The sequence below is a fragment of the Zingiber officinale genome, unplaced genomic scaffold (assembly GCF_018446385.1).
Source record: "Zingiber officinale cultivar Zhangliang unplaced genomic scaffold, Zo_v1.1 ctg133, whole genome shotgun sequence".
NCBI lineage: Eukaryota > Viridiplantae > Streptophyta > Magnoliopsida > Zingiberales > Zingiberaceae > Zingiber > Zingiber officinale.
Genome location: NW_024589829.1, coordinates 632227 through 653849, shown reverse-complemented (window position 1 = coordinate 653849; position 21623 = coordinate 632227).

Genomic DNA, 21623 nt, shown 5'->3' with positions numbered 1-21623 from the left:
CAGTTGTTGCAATATTCTGTATGGTAGATAAGGATCGTCTTTCGGAATTTGAAAAAGAAATCTGATACCGATTTTATTTCCCTCGAAAGATTACACGCAGGAAAGCCAGTGGAAAGCAGCACACAAGGAAAACTTAACACTCAGAAGGAATGAGCTTCTTGGTTTTTCTCAAGGATGCTCAAACCCCTTACACTCCTAGCTTTTAAATAGGCGAGAGTAGGTTGTAAAATGATGAAGGCGGGTACTCTGTTTAGCGCTATCGTCCCTCCATTATTCACCCTATGTCTGCCATTAAATCTTTACAGCACACTCTACACTCTTTACAGCACACTCTACACTCTTTACATCCCATCACTTTAGGAAAGGATGACTCCCCGAGGCTCAATCCTTTCATAAAGTAATGCACTTATTAAAGTAGCATATTCTACACACCAATGCTTCCATGTTATGATGGGATTGCTTTTACTTCGTGCCCTATCTGTTGTACACATTGCATCTCTATGAATATGCCCTTTTGATGCTTCCTTATCTTTTCAAGATTTTTGTGATAATAGCTATCCCATCCTCCTTCTGCATGTCGTCTTCTGTTAAAGTCAAATTCCTTCATCTGTAGGATAAGCTCCAGCTCACGAAGGCATTCCAGCACGTTGCGAATTGCCTCGTCTTCAATCTTAGCCATTTCTTTTCTCATGCTCTTCCTTTAGAAAATTTTTTGAGAACGTATCACTGATTAAATCTTCATATTCAGTTAATAAAGGGAATCGTGATGAACATGCTGCTTCCTCCTCAGCATCAGTAAGAGTTGGTGGTCCAAATGCCACTTCCCCTTCTTCAATTATGACCGCCAATGTTTTTGGTTCTTCTACTAGTTTTGAGAGCATATCTGTAAGAATATTTAATTTACCATCTATGTGCTCAAAGTTTACCTTTACTCTTGTGCTTGTAATGTAATCAGTGAATGCAAGCCAGTGTACCCTTGATGGTTTATTTCTTGAGGTTTTATTATTGAAACTGATAATGGCCTGACAATCTGTCCGCAAAGTGATTTCTAACTTGTCCATGTAGTGGATCTTTAGCGCAGTCATAGTTTCCATTGCAACATATATTTCCGCGTCAATAACTGATTTTACTACTGGAAATTTTCCATTAGCATAAGCACATACTTTCTCCATATTTCTGGGATCATACCTGTTGGGCTTCCATTTACAAACTCCACCCCAGCCTGTCATGGATCCATCAGTTTCCATATCAATATAAGCATTTTCTGGTGGGATTTCTAAATCTGGTAAATTATTAACTTGGGCTTTGATTTCTTTGACTAAAGCCCAATCCGAGTTTTTCATCCGTTTATCTCCATGAGGTGATGTTTTTTCATATAGAGGTCCCAACTTTGAACTTAAATTAGGAATATAGGTTCGTGCATAGTTGAGTATTCCCAACCATAACCGTAACCCCTTCTTTTCCTTTAGCTGCATATCCTTAAATTCAGTTATTTTTTTGATAATATGGGGGTGTAGCTTTAGCTTTCCCTCCCCAATTTTGCATTTTGACGGAGATAAAACTAACCCATGTTCTTCACAAATACTTAACATAATTTTCATATATTTAATATGCTCTTTTTCTGTGTTGGAAAATACTAATATGTCATCAATATATACAGAGATAAAGTCTTCCGTACCTTGGAAACACTGATCCATTTTTCGTTGATAAGTGTCTTTTGGCCTAAAGAATGCACCTGCTGTATTTAAACGAAAAATGGATAAGTGTTTCCAAGGTACGGAAGACTTTATCTCTATATATATTGATGACATCTTAGTATTTTCCAACACAGAAAAGGAGTATATTAAACATTTGGAAATTATGTTAAGTATTTGTGAAGAACATGGGTTAGTCTATCTCCTTCAAAATGCAAAATTGGAGTTCCGAAAATAGAATTTCTTGGAGTAGAAATTGGGGAGGGAAAGCTAAAGCTACACCCCCATATCATCAAAAAAATAACTGAATTCAAGGATATGCAGCTAAAGGAAAAGAAGGGGTTACGGTCATGGTTGGGAATACTCAACTATGCACGAACCTATATTCCTAATTTAAGTTCAAAGTTGGGACCTCTGTATGAAAAAACATCACCTCATGGAGATAAACGGATGAAAAACTCGGATTGGGCTTTAGTCAAAGAAATCAAAGCCCAAGTTAATAATTTACCAGATTTAGAAATCCCACCAGAAAATGCTTATATTGTTCTGGAAACTGATGGATCCATGACAGGCTGGGGTGGAGTTTGTAAATGGAAGCCCAATAGGTATGATCCCAGAAATATGGAGAAAGTATGTGCTTATGCTAATGGAAAATTTCCAGTAGTAAAATCAGTTATTGACGCGGAAATATATGCTGCAATGGAAACTATGACTGCGCTAAAGATCCACTACATGGACAAGTTAGAAATCACTTTGCGGACGGATTGTCGCCATTATCAGTTTCAATAATAAAACCTCAAGAAATAAACCATCAAGGGTACACTGGCTTGCATTCACTGATTACATTACAAGCACAGGAGTAAAGGTAAACTTTGAGCACATAGATGGTAAATTAAATATTCTTGCAGATACGCTCTCAAGACTAGTGAAGAACCAAAAACATTGGCGGTCATAACCGAAGAAGGGGAAGTGGCATTTGGACCACCAACTCTTATTGATGCTGAGGAGGAAGAAGCCTGTTCATCACGATTCCCTTTATTAACTGAATATGAAGATTTAATCAGTGATACGCTCTCAAAAATTTTTCTAAAGGAAGAGCATGAGAAAAGAAATCGAATGGCTAAGATTGAAGACAAGGCAATTGACAACGTGCTGGAATGCCTTCGTGAGCTGGAGCTTATCCTGCAGATGAAGGAATTTGACTTTAACAGAAGACGACATGCAGAAGGGGGATGGGATAGTTATTATCACAAAAATCTTGAAAAGATAAGGAAGCATCAAAAGGACCTATTCATAGAGATGCAATGTGTACAGCAGATAGGGCATGAAGTAAAAGTAATCCCACCATAACATGGAAGCATTGGTGGGCAGAATATGCTACTTTAATAAGTGCATTACTTTATGAAAGGATTGAGCCTCGGGGAGCCATCCTTTCCTAAAGTGATGGGCTGTAAAGAGTGTAGAGTGTGTTGTAAAGAGTGTAGAGTGTGCTGTAAAGATTTAATGGCAGACATAGGGTGAATAATGGAGGGACGATGGGGCCAAACAGAGTACCCGCCTTCATCATTTCACAACCTACTCTCACCTATTTAAAAGCTAGTAGTGAAAGGGGTTTGAGCATCCTTGAGAAAAACCAAGAAGTTCATTCCTTCTGAGTGCTAAGTTTTCCTTGTGTGCTAAGCTTTCCACTAAGCTTTCCTTGTGTGCTAATCTTTCGAGGGAAATAAAATCCGGATATAATCTAGATTTCATTTTCAAATTCCAAAAGACGATCCTTATATGGTATCAGAGCAAGATTGATGGAAGGCTAAATTTATAATTCAAGGCAAAAGGTAAGGGAAAGCCATTTACTCTGTTATACTTTATTAGTACAATTATAAGAAGTGATTATGTTAAGAAAGAATCCAGGGAGAAAAGATGGAGACTCGACATGCATCCTTGCTACTAAGATAGTAAGACTAGTAAGTGCGTAAGACGGTAAGTCTTGAAACCCAAAGGAGGGTATTCTTAGAATAACTTCTTATAAGGACCCCTTGCTATTTGCAATAAGGTGATCGAGTTGATTAACTGATTGTAAAAGAACGCCGTGCACATAAGCCTCCATGATGAGCCGTTGCCAGTCGTGTGAACATGAAAGTTTTATTAACTCCTAAGCTGTAAGCAATAGATTAAGGGAGCCTTGATGAGTGAAAAGTTTGAGCAAAGTATAAAAGAATGGTATGGTAAATCCCGAACCTCAATCCTTGAATACCTTGACTTAGCAGGAAATTCCAAAATAGAAACTGGTGATATAGCAAACAATATTGGGGTTGTATATGACAGACTTTCTCTCCTAGCTAAGGTTTCGCTGAAACATTTCTACTCCCTAAAAGAAGAAAACCAGGAGTTGAATTAAAAAATTACCCAGCTCCAAAGGAGTATCAATTACTTAGAAAAGGAGATAGTATCCCATAAGCCCTTAAAAAATTCGAAATTCAAGAATTAGTCAGAGAAGTTAGTCAACAGCCAAAAATTAGTTGAGGAAGAGGCATTAAAGTTGATTGAAGAACTTAAGAAAAGTGTTCGAAAAGTTGAGCACCTAATAGTTGGGGTCAAGCAGTTAATAAGTGGATGAATATAGAGGATCTTACAAATAACACTGATTACAAGAAGGCTTTAAAAATTACTGAAGTTATTGACACACCAGCAATAGGTCTTGCATCCCCACAAACCCAAAAACAACCTTTGACTTCCAAAAAGTATTAATTAAGCAAAACAATACTTTGATATCCTTGATAGTAAACTTAACACTTCAAGTACAGGAGCTGCAAGAAATAACCAGACGAATTTCTACTACTCAAATAACACCATCCAGAGACCTTAAAGAATCACAGATCTGACAAAAAGGATTGGAAGCCTAAATTTGGGGACTGATCCGATTATCCCAAAGAAGAAGGGTTCAATACTTGTTTTCAAAAATCCAGCAGAGATCTTGAAGAATGAAATAAGAAAATGAATATAAATAGACCACTGACAGTTATCTCTACAACAGTGATACCAAATACTGAAGATCAAATAAGAGATTATCGATAAAATCAACGAAGATTATATAACCTTCAGCAACGATTAATGCCAAACCAAAGAAGGTTCAGAAGAGCGATTGAGACTCGGGTAAATCCTGAAACACAATTAGAAATCTCCAGGACGCATAGAGTCGGAATGGTGCCAGCAGAAGTTTTATACTCTACAGGATATAGACCAACGCAACACAGGGTATATCAACATTATTCAGAGGAAGATGTCCTGTGTATTGAAAATAACCAGATAGATTTACCTCTGGTTACAGAACAAAGAGGGAGTCAGGATTTCAACATATTCAGATTGGCATTCTTATGATAAGAATTTATACTCTGCATAGGTGAGATACTGGAGTCATGACTCTAGTAGTCCTAAGGGATACAAGATGGCGAGATGATCGTTCAATCATTGCTACTATGGAAATGGATCTCACTAGGGGTACCCAAATGGTATACGTAATTCCAGACATCATGATGAGTATTGAAGACTTTGCTAATCATTTAGAATTATCATTACAAACGCAAGGGTACACTGAATGGCAAGGAGGAGCAAACAATCTCCTTATTACAAGAATGATGATTGGCGACTAACCAATAAAAGTTTCACTAATTTTGCATATAATGTTCAAAATGTGGCAGATTATCTGGCAAGTTGAGGGGTACATGCTCTACCGGGGACTTGATTTACAACAGAACAATTACAATAACAAAGATGGATATTAAGGCCATCAGTGAGAAGAAACCCATTGACACTAACTCAGGTTAGCACAAGAACCCTAATGGATGGTAGTATTACTCTACAATTTGCAGGATATACACCAGTACCTGAACGCTTGAATAATCAAGTAAATCAAGATGATGAAGAAATACGTTCACCTGATAGGGAAATCCTGGCATATCTTTCTGGGGAAGAACCACCTTTATTAAAAGTTAAAAAATTACATCCGGAAACAGTCATTTCTCAGAGAAAGACTATGGGAGCAGCAGGAAATGACCTTGTTATCATACAATCATTTGAATTAAATTTAGGAGAAAGAATGCTACTCTCTACAGGCATCGCAGTAGCTATACCAGAAGGTTATTATGTGCGAATAGCTGCAAGATCAGATGTTACGTGGAAGAAAGGAATTCAGATTGGCGCTGGAGTTATTGACCATGAATATAGAGGTGAAATCAAAATTTTGATATTCAATTTAAATTTTGATACTATTCTTCTTGTCAAAGGTGAAGCCATTGCACAACTAATCATTGAAAAGATCTGTATACCACAAGTCATTCAAGTCGAAAATCTTGACGAAACCCCTAAGAACGATGGGATTTGGATCCACAACTCAAAAGGAATTCATGATTCCAAGTAAATCAGAACAACAGCATATGAACAAAGGCAAAGAGGTATAGGAAACATATATTTTTGATATCCTATTGCCACGCGAACGGGAGGACTATTGGCCATTAACACTACACAAAGATCATCCACATACATCTCGCACAAGGCAATATTTTGATTCCTCATTCAGAAACTTAATTGAAGGGGTATCTTCTATTGAAGTATATTATGAGGAGCAGCAATACAATTTACATCTATCGGCCCCTCTTGCACCCACTCCTATTATTATTGAAGATGATCAGGATGATTTATATGTTCTCTATGATACTGATGAATGGATTAATCCATTCGCGGAAGGTGGTGGAAGCTATTCTACCTCTACATCTACCTCATCTACAACAACAGTAGACTTTTATTCGGCTGAAGATCCTGAGGATTGTTATTTTACTAGCGAATACATGGCTACATTACAAATTGAGCTAGATTATCCATTACAAAGATCCACCAATGAAAGCTTGCTAGCCTCTACATCAGCAGTTTCAACATACAATCCACCAACAGACGCTATTATGGGACCTCCACAATTTGCCCCTGCTACAATAAAAATAGAACCACCAAATGTCTATAATGATCCTGATTATTACAAGGCAAAGGTGGGAAGACAGCGAAAGGCAAATAACAATGAAAATTGGACATTGCCATCGGCGCAACAGCAAACAGGTGCAATGTTAATTCTTCCAGATAATATTGGGTTATATCATGATATAATTTCCAGCTGGGAATCAATAACCACTAATGTGGTGGATTCGAAAATATGGGTTGACAACAGAACCAAGGTTCAGTATATTGAAAATTTGCTTGGAGAAATAGAAAAGAAGACTTTTATTCTATGGAGAATGATGTTCCCAGATCAGTATGATAAGTTAATAGAAACAGCTGATGAAACACAAAATGTTCTAACCCAGGTTAGAAGGATTATAACTCTTGAAGACCCAGCTTCAGGATCAACTGCGGAACAAAACCAAACTTATTTGGATCTTGAGAGACTGGTATGCCTTGATACTAAAAATTTAGTTTCTTATATGAATGAGTACAAAACATTGGCAGCTAAAATAGGGCACATGTTCATCAATGAGGAACTCTCCAGTAAATTCTATAGAAAAATGCCGCCATTAATTGGAAGCTACTTGGAGAACAAGTTCCAAGAAAAGCACCCAGGAAATACTATAGGAGTACTCCCGCGAATACATCATGCATACCAAGAATTAGCAGAGATGTGTAAATAGGCCTCTTTACAATGAAGCCTAAAAGATTTACAGTTCTGCTCACAAATACCAATACCTTCATACTATCATCAGTCATCCCGACGTTATGGCCTAAGAAAGGCAAGGACATACAAAGGGAAACCTCATAAGTCTCATGTGTGGGTTATCAAGAAGAAATATCAGAATGACCGAGCAGAGATACGAAAATGCAAATGTTTTATTTGCGGTGAAGGTCACTTTGCACGGGACTGCAAAAATAGATTCGGAAATAAAGAAAGAATAGCTATCCGCAACGAATTAGATCTTCCAGATGATTATGATGTGGTGTCAGTAGATCTTGAGGAAACAGACAGTGACACAATTTGCAGTATTTCTGAAGGAGAAATTAACACAGAACAATATTGCAGCATGGTAACTAGTTCTCTACGTGAAACATTATTTATGCTAATAGGGGAAACCCATGGATGGCAGGTTCAGGTAGACATACCAGACGAACAATACTACTGCGAACATGAATGACAACTAAATCAGGAAATTGATTCCCAATTCCTCATATGCACATTCTGCAAGATGAAAACCACGCAAAGAGCAAGAGGCCACTCCATGAATTGTAAGTTAACAACATGTACTCTATGCGCAGGATATTATTTAAAACCATCCTTAAGGCCATCACCACCACCAACGGTACAGTATGATGATAGAAATTTGATTTCTGAACTTGTCAATTATACCAGTATTTGTTAGCAGAAAATAGGAGGTTGCAGAATTAACTAACTAGAGTATTGAGAAGGAATCAAGACTCAGAAAATCAATTGACAAAAGAATTATTGGAAGATCTACAACAATTATCAATCGAAGATCTTCATAAGGGAATAAAAGAGAGTTGGAGCATTTGCCGTAGCATTGGAAACAGTTAACAAGTCTCTCTCAGATGCAATCTGCCCCATTTCACGAGGAAAGTTAGATGTTGATAGTCAAGCTGCCAGTCTGATTTATTCGGACAATGATACTGATCTGGTAATGACGAGGGACCCCACCGAAGGAGTGTCAAAATCGCCAAGACTAGATGATACGGAGTGTACGCTCGAGCAGATCACCCGAGTGGGCTACATGTGGTCGAGCGGACTATATACGCCTGAGCAGACTACATGCGGCCGAGCAGACTATATACACCCAAGCAGGCTACATGGGGCCGAGTAGGCTATATACGCTCGAGCAGGCTACATACACCCGAGCAGGCTATAATACGATCGAGCAGATCACCCGAGGGGCTCCTCGCGGGTCAAGCAAGTATCTTATTACATCATTTGGGAGTGAGTGCCGCTGGCTTACAGGATTGCTCCAGCTGGCGGAGAGTACCTTAGAAGCTTCCAACCATCTTGTCAGAAGATGGTTGGTTTGTCCAAGGAATAGTGTCAGGGACACTTTCTAGAGTTGTCCTTTCATAAAACATCTGGGAAAACACGCCTATACTTTGAGATGCATGCATAGACATTACAATGGCTCTATAAAAGGGGCGTTCCCTTCCACAGCAACGGTATGCACAGCTTCATTTCTTTACATGCTTTATCTACATTTTTTCCACTATTATGTTTCGTCAGATTTTTTTTTTTTTTTTGATAAAAGGTAAATTATCATATAGATGGAGCGAAAGAATGTACAGCAACCTATGGCGCATAGGTCCTCGTCCGTCATATCCGGACCAATGCCAGATCGGAATGAAAATCCTTAAGGCCGCCGAATGATATAATGCCGCACAAGGCTAGACATTGGTATCGCAACACTAGGTTGATGTACGCAGACACCAACCGTCATCACAAGTACATAAGATTTCGGGCAGAAGCCCAACTGTACAATCATACAAACAAGCAATACTGTCACTCATAACTGTAGCTGCATAGAATCCACCGTGTCCTCCTTGGCTCCCCATCTCCGCGAGCTGATGCCGACCAAACTCCATGCCCGAGACACAATGCTAACCCCATTGCTCCTCAAATGACAACTCCGTGATGAAGAGGAGTTGCCACTGAATCCAATGTGCCCTCAGCTCTGTCCTCACTAATGCCGCCGGAATCCTTAAGGATTTGTTGGTCACCGGAAGAAACTGTTGTCGATAGTACTCTGTGAAAACATGCCTTCCTACCAGCCAATGGGCACCATGGCGGACCAGACCATTGCCCTTCACTCCCGGTCTCCGCAACCACAGCGGGACATCTTCTCGGCTCGACACTGACGTTCCTTGTGCTTGCAGGACCAGCGAAGAGTCTTCATCGAGTCAACCAATGGGCCATGCCCCCTGCCCACCATCTCAGATTTTGGACAAAATCATATTGGTGCCATATGCGAGAACGTAGCCTGTATCCAAAACGTGAAGATGGAGGACATTAGACGGCTCACAACTGTAAACACTAACACAAGAGGATCTGGGGGCGTTGATATAGTTTCGAGCGACGATAATGTTTCAGTAGTAGCTGGAAGCAGTGGGCGATGACCGAGTGTCCAAGGACCCAGCTGCATTGGATCCAGGTTAGCCACCTGACCATGGGTCCCGAGCAGACAACCTGCCTGATCGACGACATGTAGCCGGACAATAGGTGCTGATCAGCAGGCGCCTAACGCACCGATCCCATAACATCGAGTGCTGTTTCACTCCCATAGAAGAACAAGGCCGAGCGGAAAGAATGCAACGATTATCTAGCGAAGACATGGCCGCTTGGGATAACTGAAAGGATAAGGCCCTCCTGCTTGAAGACTCTCCTGAGCGGGTCAATCGGCAATTCTGTCATGCAATTCACAATGACGAGTTGCCGTTGAACTTCAGACCGTCGACGATCGAGAAGTACAATGGGTCAACTGACCCGGAGGACCATTTGCTTGAGTTCGACATTGTATCCACTCCACCAATACTCGGACGGAGTCAAGTGCCTAGTCTTCCTTACCACTCTTTCGGGGTCGGCGCAGAGGTGGTTCCAGCGATTGCGGATCGGTTCTATTCACAGCTTCAGAGACTTCCGAGCAACATTCACGCAACACTTTTCTAGCAGCCATCATTACCAAAAGATGGAAGTAAACCTCTTCAAAGTCAAGTAAGGGCCAAAGAAGCCGCTCAAGGCCTATATTAAGAGGTTCAATCAGGTGGTTATGGAGGTCCTGACGACTACCCAGGAAGTGCTGTGTAGCGCGTTCTCTTAGGCACTCACGGAGGGCGATTTTTTCGCTCGCTCGTCATAGAGTCCCCAAAGGACTTTGATGAGTTGCTCGGACGAGCAATGAAGTTTATCAATGTCGAGGAGGCAGGCGGCTCGGAAGAGAGACGCGACTGTCGAGCTTGTTATTACTCAGGAGCGCGAAGCGACACACAATAATCCTCCCCCAATGGGACCTCGATCGGGCACGACGAATCAGCATATGGAGCACCAAGTGCATGCCGTGCAACATGTAGAGACCAAACGGAAGAAGGTTAAAGAACCTCGACAATGGATTCGTATGTTTTGCTCGTTGCATAAAACGGTGACTCACAATATGAGGGACTGCTACTACTTCAATCCCCCACCGGACTGCCCCTCTCAGCAAGGCGTTCAACGCCGATCTCCAAGACCCGAGCGCCGACACTATTGCCGAGCGGATGCGCAGCACGGGCGGGATTGCGCACATGTCGAGGCAGCTCAAAGGCGATCATAGTCGAGGCATGGCGACAGATCTGCCCAGGTGTCTTCGGAAAGGTCGCGTATATCCACGCAAGAGGAAGAACATAAAAGGAAAGCCGCTCGGGGCGACATTAGATGAGTGTGTGGGGCCCGATGGATGGCGATTCTAACGGGGCGCGGAAGTCGCATGCCCGAAAGTTAGGCTCATAACGTTTAGGCATAAAAGCACAGGAGCCACCTACTAGATGTTGATGAACAAAGTGTGCTGGTAGCACACCGATAGAAATATGGAGAGAAAATATGCCGAACATTGGAGAAATTTGGAGTTAGATTGAATTTGGCCAAGTGCCTGTTTGTTGCCAGAAACAGGCGCTTCCTTGATTATATTGTAATTGAGAGGGGAATTGAGGCTAACTAAGTTGGAAAACTTAGCTCAGACTCTTATTGTCTGCAAAACGAAAGCGGGAGGAATTTGGAACGACCATGGAGCGTGAGCCACCTACAGCCTTGCTGGGTTGGATAGTAAGTGCGAAATTGAATTCATGTAATTTGTAGAAATATATGTTGCATGAATATAGGGGAATTTGAAAGAAATCTCTAAAATACTCAAAGCTCATGTGCCGAGCGGTCGTGTTATAAGTGGGCATGCCCCACGCCAAGTGTGACAGACTCACGCGCCCGAGCGACCGTGTTATAAGTGAGCCTAGCTAGCTATGTCCAGTGTCAGATACTCTTGTGCCGAGCGACCATATTATAAATGGACATGCCCCCACACCAAGTGTCAAAGACTCACGCGTCAAAGTGACCTTATTATAAGTGAGCCTGGCTAACCACGCCTAGTGTGAGAGACTCTTGTGCCGAGTGATCAGGTTTGAACTCAATGCTTACGTGCCGAGTGGCCGTGTTATAAATGGGCATGCTCCCACGCCAAGTGTCAAATATTCACGCGCCTGAGCGGTCGTATTATAAGTGAGCTTTGCTAGCCACGCCTAGTGTTAGAAGATTCATATGCCGAGCGACCAGGTTTGAACTTAAGGCTCACGTGCTGAGCGGCCGTGTTATATGTGGACATGCCCCCATGCCAAGTGTCAAACACTCATGCGCCCGAGCGGTTGTGTTATAAGTGAGCTTAGCTAGCCACGCTCGGTGCTAGGGACTCCTGTGCCGAGCAGCCAGGTTTGAACTCAAGGCTCACGTGCCGAGCGATTGTGTTATAAGTGAGCATGTCCTCACGCCAAGTGTCAGACACGCGCTCGAGAGACTGTGTTATAAGTGAGCCTAGCTAGCCACGTCTAGTGTCAGAGACTTCTGTGTCAAGCAGCCAGGTTTGAACTCAAGGCTCACGTGCCGAGTGGCCATGTTATAAGTGGGCGTGCCCCACGCCAAGTGTTAAAAACTCATGTGCTCGAGCGACCGTGTTATAAGTGAGCCTAGCTAGCCACGCTCGGTGCTAGAGACTCCTGTGCCGAGCGGCTAGGTTTGATCTGAAGGCTCACGTGTCGAGCAGCCGTGTTATAAGTGGGCATGCCCCTACGCCAAGTGTCAAAGACTCACGCGCCCGAGCGATCGTGTTAAAAGTGAGCCTACTAGCCACGCCTGGTGTTAAAGATTAATGCGCCGAGCGACTAGGTTTAATTCTAAGCTCACATACTCGCGTGGTCGGGAGCAGCTGAGTGATGCCCACAAACTCCAGGCCTTCGACAGCCAAGCAACATACCAAAACCCGGGAAGGCGAACGATAAGGCACACTAATGGTCCAGTCATTCGGACGTACAACCTCCTTCGACTAGATTTGAGGGAAAGACTTGTGATCCGATAATAACGAGAGATCCCACCGAAGGAGAGTCAAAGTCGCGAAGACCGGATGATATGGAGGGTACGACGAGCAAATCACCCGAGCGGGCTTCATGTGGCCGAGCGAGCTACATGCGCCCGAGCAGACTACACGCCCCCAGCAGACTACACGCGGTTGAGCAGGCTACATATGCCCAAGCGGAGTACATGTGCCCGAGCAGGCTACACGCTCCCGAGCAGACTACACGTGGCTGAGCGGCTACATGCGACCGAGCAGGCTACACGTGGCCGAGCAGGCTACAACACGACCGAGCAGATCACCCAAGCGACTCTGCATGGGCCAAGCATCTTATCACATTCTTCTGGGAGTGGGTGCCGTTGATAGCAGGATTGTTCCAGTTGGCGAAGAGTACCTTAAAAGCTTTCAGCCGTCTTGTCAGGAGATGGTTGATTTTTTAAGGAATAGTGTCAGGGACACTTTTTGGAATTGTCCTTTCATAGAACATTTGGGAAGACGTGCCTGTACTTTGAGATGCTTGCACAGGTGTTACAATAGCTTTATAGAAGGTGGGTCCCCTTCCACAACGGCGGTATACGTAATTTCATTTCTTTACACGCTCTAGTTATGGTTTTTTCACTATTCTGTTTCATTGGAAAACTGACTTAAGCGTTAGAAGGTTAATGCCGGGAACTCTTTTTTGACTCGGCACTGACATTCCTTGTGTTTGTAGCATCAGTGAGGAGTCCATCGAGTCAATCAGTGTGTCATGTTGCTAGTTCACCATCTGTTCATATTTTGGACAGGATCAGATATATTGGAGAGCAACAGGATGTCTTCTGATGTCAGGTTAGACATATAAATTGTTGCAGACTTGATTAACGGCGGTAGTGCTTCTTCTTGCAATTGTATTTGTTTAATGTTTCATTATTTTATTTATTGATTTTCTCTTTTACCAGCACACATCTAGCTTTACTAATCTTGTTTTGTAGCCGTCAAAAAAGAGAACTTGTTTCTGAGCAGCAACTGTGTTACGGGAGCTTCAAGCTACTCTACAAGTGCAAAATTTAGTTAGAGCTGGCCAGCATGTGAATGCTTTGCTGAAATCGTCAAAATCCCATTCCTCCCGTTAAATCCTGTGGTACCTGATGTTTCATATGATATCCATAGTTTGTCTGCCTACGTACAAGCATGTGTGCGAGATATCCTCAAAATCACTCTTGTTTGTCTGGAAGATGTTAGAGATTCTGATGGAACATTACGCACTTTAAAGTCTAAGGTTAGTACAGTGTGTTTTAATAATATGAGAAGTTAATTTGTTTAAACATCCCTAATTCAGAAATTCAATAAAAAAAATACATATCCAACTTAGGAGATTAAACACAGAAAGAGGTGGAGCAAACAGATTGCCTTGCATGTTAAATTAGATGAATAATTATGTATGTTCATAAAGGTACAAGCCACTAAAGACAGACTTACATCACAAATCCCCCATTAACAATAAAAGATGAGGTAGCCACTAGTCAGAAAGAAAAAAAGAACATTTACGTCTGATATCGAATAGACAATTAATCAGATTTAACGATTGACTATTTCTGCATCATCAACTATCCCATGCATAGCAACGTTGCTTTCAACCCACTCGGCTTCAAATTTTCAGGATCCAGCAAACAACGTTATCTTAACATCTCGTAGAAGTTGAGCAGCCATTGATCCCAGTCTTCTGATCTCCCAGTCATCAACCACCTTCCCAGATTCTGATTTCACAATCATTTCGCTAGTTGTCTGATCGTGAACATCTTCTGCTTCATGGTTTTCATCATCTTCATCGCTTATGTGACTAGACTCTGGAACCTGACTTGCCCCACTGTGGCAGTATCTGGATTGATCTTTCACTTTCAACATGAAGAGCTGAATACTTGGATGTTGATACTTGCTATCCATCTGCATACAAGAGAAATCATGATATTAGTAGCTGAAAAATGTAACATATAACAATGACGTTTGAAAAAGGATTTATCAAGAAAGAGGAGTTATCCTGAACAAGTAACAATCAAACCAATGTCCAGTATTTGATTTGTTAAACACGGTTTAGAATTTTGTGATGCATCGATACAAATGGTACCGGTGGTTAAAAGTTCAGAAAGCTTCCCCAACAATATGACTTTGAGATTTTCACGAGCTAGGGTTTTAGAGGAGAAACCCGTGAGGCTTTCTCACGCTGATTCCTGTATTTATGTTTCTTCTTCCCCTCAATTCCTCGTATGAATGGTGTGACTGGCACCACCTTGGTATGCTATCAGCATCACCGATTCACTGACACATCTTGTTCCAACCAAGAACTGAAACTCGTGTAAAACGAGATTTCAATCTAGGTTAAATATCTGGTTGCCAGTTCTAACTGAGATAACACTAAATAGGAGCTCTATTTTCTGATCCTAATAGAGATGGTAAACAATTTATCAGACAATCAAAGTTTAAGGTGGAACACAATACTCTCACATCCTAGTTACATCTATGGTTCAGACCAGTGAATGGAATACAAATAAAAAAAAAATAGTTAAGTGCATGGAACTTTCGCTATGCAGAGTCCTAGAAAAAGATCCATTGTGTGTAGTCTTAACTTAGTTTGCTTTTAAGTCACAAAGCAATAATTTTACTATTGTGCCAACGCTCCCCTTCAATAAAATACAAATTCAACCAAGTGGTAAATAATAAAAAGAAAAAAAAGGCATTTAATGGACGCCATAAGTTAATCAAATCAAGAGGCAAAAGAAATGCTTACCAACCTTTGCCTTTGGGATCGTTTTCATTATGAAAATTTCTTTCCACATATCCATCATGCACCACCGTGGAACGGATCTCATGACCTAATTAAATGAGTAGCAAATAGTCTCATTTCTATGGCATGTGAAGATTGATATCAATAAATGTCATACTTCGGGGGAATCCTTGTTAGAAAAAATTTCGACAGCATTTCCCTTGTACGGGTGACAATATGAAATTTACTATATCAATCCAGATACCTCAACCAACACGGCCGGAACAATAACAATAAAAATAAGTCAAACACCCACGCAGTTTAATAGTAAAACTAAACTAATGCAACGATAAGAAAAAAGAAATCCTTTCAAATATCCTACTCAACTACACCCATAAAGCTCAAAACTTATATTCTACTCAACTACACCCATAAAACTCAAATCACGACGCAATAAAATTAACTCACCTCTTCTGCCGTCCAGGCAGACATGTAGTAAAATATATCCAATAAAACTCATCGACAATAAAGATAATACAATATCCATAAAGCAAAACCAGCATAAGTCCAATACATAGACAACTATATAGTAAGAAAAGAACAATGAAAAGGTCTATATGAAAATCCTCGAAATCTGGAGGGGGACTAGCGACTGGAAATCCTCCGGATAGCCTCAACCTGAAAATAGTATATCAACGGGGTGAGTCAACTCCTTAGCGGGTAACTACTGACATGCATAGTAAGAAATATAACAAATAACACTAATCATACGTTAGTATCCTGATATAAGAAGGATAAATGCAACTGAGATAAATAGGAGAACAATTGTACTAACCAGGACCTGGTGTATGGATAATAAATTAAGAGGTATCAAAATCCTGTATGCATGTCAAACATATGCATTCACCCAATATGCAGCAAATAAATACAGCAAACATAAGCAATAAATGCATCAATGCGTATGATGCCAATGACATGTCCTGGTCACCCCTACTGCCAGTCGGCCGTCTCACACACGATGGTGAGACCCAGTGGGTAAGGCTGTGACAACCGTGTACTCTGCCATCACTGCTCCTGAGTGACCTAGTGGACGGGATGCTGTCGAAGTACACCTATCCTCCTACCCCAAATCATAAGTGGGGGAGCGCAATGCTCTCATCTCCTTGAGACAATCCAGAGGGGGGATCCCTGTCGGTTACCACGCTGCGTCACACTACCCATGAGCGGACCAACGAAGCCAAACAGAGCAAAACTGTCTGCCGACTACCACGCTGCGTCACCAGACCAGCGGAGCCTAATAGAGTAGAACTGTCTGCCGGCTACCATGCTGAGTCACCGGACCAACGGAGCCTAACAGCAGAACTGCTACACACCCTGCCTGACATACCACTAACTCATGAGTGGTGGTGTGTGCAGATCTATGTAACTGGCGATATGCTCAACAATAATGGAGCCGACTATCGCACAGCATGTAATCATGCGAGATTGTGCATGACACTAAGCATGGAAATATCCTGATCCTGTCCATATCTACTAAAATATCTACCAAAAGACATATGGATCAAATAACATGATCTAGGTACACAGGTCAGATAAGATATAAAAACCTAGGTCCTGAACATAATAAGGCATGGTTATGTCACTACTTCCATAAGCATATAAAATCAGGTGGATACTAACATGGAATGCATAACAAGTAAGCAAAAACAAACATGTATCAGGTATCCGGTAGTGACAAACTGATGCAGATAAGAAACATAATTATTATTACTTATTAAAAACTACTATGCATATCAAATGACATATCTAAAAAGATAAGTCAAAGTACTCGCCTCTAATAAGAGGATCATATCCGAAATAGATCCCTCGTCGAGACACCGTCTCGAATCAAAGTCCTGTAATGCATGATATACAGATTTAGCTAATTACATAAATTAATTAGCTAAAACAAATGTCTGGCTAAAATCTAATCCATTGATCAACTAGGGTTAACTTCGTTAAACCCTAATCGTCCCACTAATCAATTAGATTAAAATCTATACATTAATCAACTTAACCTTACATCAAATTAAAAACAATCCATTCCTAACTGCACCACAAGTTAACTTAACTACACATGAACAACCAACTATACAATGAATCAAACATATCCAAACAAACTTACCCAACTTTGATCGTGGTATTATTGACCCGCGATCGGAAAAGTTTGACACTGGGAATTGGTGGCTGGAGCTACAACGAAGTTGCTGCGGGGAAAAAAAATCAAAGCTGCTGTTGCAGAAACCAGAACCACCATTCCCAAGTTAGTATAACCTTCCACTCCAACACAAGTGATGCTCACGGCAGAATTGGACAAGAACAGAGCACAAAATCGAGATCCAATCCCTTACCTCCCAGTCACACCGCTAGATCTCCACAGCTCTCTGTCGACTACTCGCGCTCTCGTCTTCCGACGATCTAGGGCACAGGTACGCCAACAACGATCTCTAGGGTTCGGCTGGCCAGCGCTAGGGCAGAGGGAAAGGGAGGACAGGCGACGCCAGTAGGTACTGGACGGTGCTCGGGTGCCGGCGAGGAGGAGACGTCGGTGGCGATCGGAGTTGGCAAGGAAGAGAGGATCCGCCGGCAGCTAGGGCACAGTGTGGAGGCGGCCGGCGCTGTTCCGTGCGACGGTGGCCCTCTGTAGAGGAAGAGGGCGGCGGTGGAGACAGCTAGGGCAGAGATCGGGAGAGAAGAGGAAGAGATGCCCGACTTCCCTTCTGTCGAAGGCTTTTGTACGTGGGAAGAAGAAATCGTTGGTGCGGTTAGGGCAAGGATCGGGCGTGAGAGGTAGGGCACGACGTCGAGAGGCGATGACGCTCGGGATAAATGAAGAAAACGGCGAAAAAGGAATAAAGAAAAAGAAAAGAAAAAGGAAAGGAAAAGGAAAAATCCAACTTTTCCTCGTTAAAACGGGGTAGCTTAAACAGGCTTTCCCGGGCTCAATATTTATCCCCGTAAACTCGTTATATGAACTCCGAAAAATTTTCGGAAAATTCCCTTATGGTTATTCGTTCATTTTCGGTATTTTATAATGAAGTCTTAAAAGCAAAAGTTGTACCAATATAACTGTCTTTGGTCCTGATAAGCTAAAATAGTCTGCAGTAAAGGTTTCAGTAAATTGCATACCTTCAACCGACCAACACGACATTGAAAACAAAAGATTTTAAGAAATTAAAACTACATTTTCAAATCAAGCAAAATATGCACAAAAGTTCTCAAAAATATTTAGATTTATGGTTTTCATATACTGATACAAGTGAAGAAAAAATGATTTTGCCTCAAAGTTCACCCCTCCTTTTCCCCCCAAGTTTTAAAATCATCAAAATACCCTTTAGAGTTTTCAGCTAATGTCATTTTATCTTGTTAATTAACCTAACAAAATAATGATGTGCGCGAAACATACGCACGTCACTTGTGTCAAGTAAATTTTAAAAATGAGTACTTTTGCATCAAATCAATTATTGATGTCAATAGTTAGGGGGTGAAGGTGGTGAACGTACGTAAAGACATGTTTTCAGTACAGTGCAAGTATAACAAGTTAAACTAACAACATGAGTTTAGCCTAAACTAAGTTATTAACTTAAGCAGCATCTAAAATTATAAAGTATGATACATAAATTATATGTATGATACACCAAATAATGGTGGAAAATGGTCATCATAATCTATCAGGTTAATTGAGAGCTTCAAATTATTGGATATTGGAGTCTTAATGGACCAATATCGGTTTTATGGGAAAATCGGAATGTCATCAATAGATAGAAGTCATAATTGACTTCAAAATTGAAATCTACGTTTCGCGTAGATAGATTTAGACTATTAATTTGCTCAAAACCGATTAAAGGTGAATGAGAAATTAATTGTTTAAAGTCGGCCCAAATAAACATTAATTACTCATTAATGATATATAAGGAAATGCATGGGAGAATAGTCCCACACCGGAAATTTTTGATGTGCATTCTTTGCTTATTAATGATGCTGTGTTAATGGAGTTAACTCAGAAAAAGACCAGGTGCTCTCTTCTCAGGGGCGAGCAGGTGCTCGCACCTGTGAGCCCGCCACGTGCGCAATGGGCGCTTTGTAGGCGCACTTTGCACTTTGCACGTATGCATTGAGGAGCTTAAATTTATGCTCCAGATGACATTGCAGTGCCTACGTGGCACTTGGGTGACATATCAGACTCGTATCTGACATGACAATGCCTATGTGGCATCCACGTGGGCAAGAAGAGATGACTGGACTGTTGATTGGGGCAAACGGATAGCTACCGTTGATCAAAGAGGTGTGATGGATTGCCGGTGATGCGATCTGTAGCGTTGGATCGCGAAGAGTCACGATCTGACCACTTTGGATGAGACTTGATCTGAAGCGTTACATCGAATGGATCAGTAGATTCGGATCCCATGGCTGATGACAATAGGCGAGATCCGAGGGTCACAACTCTTCAGATCTGATGGATGATATTAACGTGGGATATGTGAAGGGTTATAACTCTTCAATGGACGATCCAGATCGATCCAACCCAAAGAACACATCCACTCACCCAAAAGGCATTCAACCTCTTCATTTGATATAAATAGAACCCTCCAGATGCTGGAAAATTCATTCGAATCATCGAATTCATCTATTCTACTTTCTCTTGAGCATTCATCTCATCTTGTGCATAAAGAGGCCAAAAAGCCTACGAGAAGGTTCGTTGGTCTTGGATTCGGAGTGCTACGATTCCGAGACGTTCGTCGTTGTATCTTGGGAACGAATTGCTGCTATCCGTTAGCACCGTAGCGGAGCAATATCGTTTATGGAGATAGTGTCGAACACTAACCTCGATGATCCATATAAGTTTGCGCACTCTGGGAGATACCGGATCCAACAGTCGTAAACGATATTCTGCAAACTGATATGGCTACTTCCAACGACGTTCCGACGGTCGTTCTGACCGCCATTCCGCCAACATCAATTCCGTACGGAGAAAAGCCGGAGAAATTCATCGGAGCCGACTTCAAAAGATGGCAGCAGAAGATGCTGTTTTATCTAACGACGCTAAACCTTGTACGGTTTTTGCAGGAAAACCCGTCAGCCGCTTCGGAAGGTAGTAAGGCTGCCTGCGATGCATGGTCACACGGAGATTTCCTGTGCTGTAACTATATTCTCAACGCCTTGGACAACACGCTGTATAACGTGTATTGTTCATTGGAAACGGCGAAATCTTTGTGGGAATCACTTGAGAAGAAATACAAGACCGAAAATGTCGGATTGAAGAAATTCATCGTTGGCCGGTTTCTGGATTTCAAGATGATGGACTCTAAAAGCATCTCAGCTCAAGTCCAAGATATACAATTAATACTGCATGATCTGGACGCCGAAGGCATGAAGCTGAACGAGTCATTCGCAGTAGCTGCAGTAATTGAGAAGCTTTGTTACCACTGATATGTCTTCATCTACCACTAGCTCAGCTGTGTCTGGTTTCATTGCAATGGCTAATACAGTGAGATATCCTAATTGGTACATTGATTCAGGAGCAACTCATCACTTTACCCCGGATATGAATATATTGAATTCTGCCACTCCTTTTACTGGCGCTGAGCGTGTGACGGTTGGTGATGGTAAGAACATTGTTATTTCACATATTGGCAATTCAATTTTACCTGCCTATTCTAAATCTATCAAGTTGTCTAATATTTTCCATACTCCTGCCATGTCTAAAATCTCATTAGTATTTCTCGCTTGTGTCTTGATAATAAAGCTTATGTTGAGTTTCATTCCACGTTTTTCTTGGTTAAGGATCAGATCACACACAAAGTTATTCTTCAGGGAATCCTTGATTGTAGTCTTTACAGAGTCTGCCCTCCCGCGTCGTCTTCTGCTTCATCTTTTACATTGGCTTCAAGTCTTTTTCAAGTTTATGTTGCTATTTCCTCTGATCTGAATCTCTGGCACAAGCGTCTTGGTCATCCATCTTTTGAAGTTGTTAATCAAGTTTTAAAGCCTTGTTATGTCTCTATGAACAAGTTTATTTCTCTTGATTTTTGTAATTCCTAT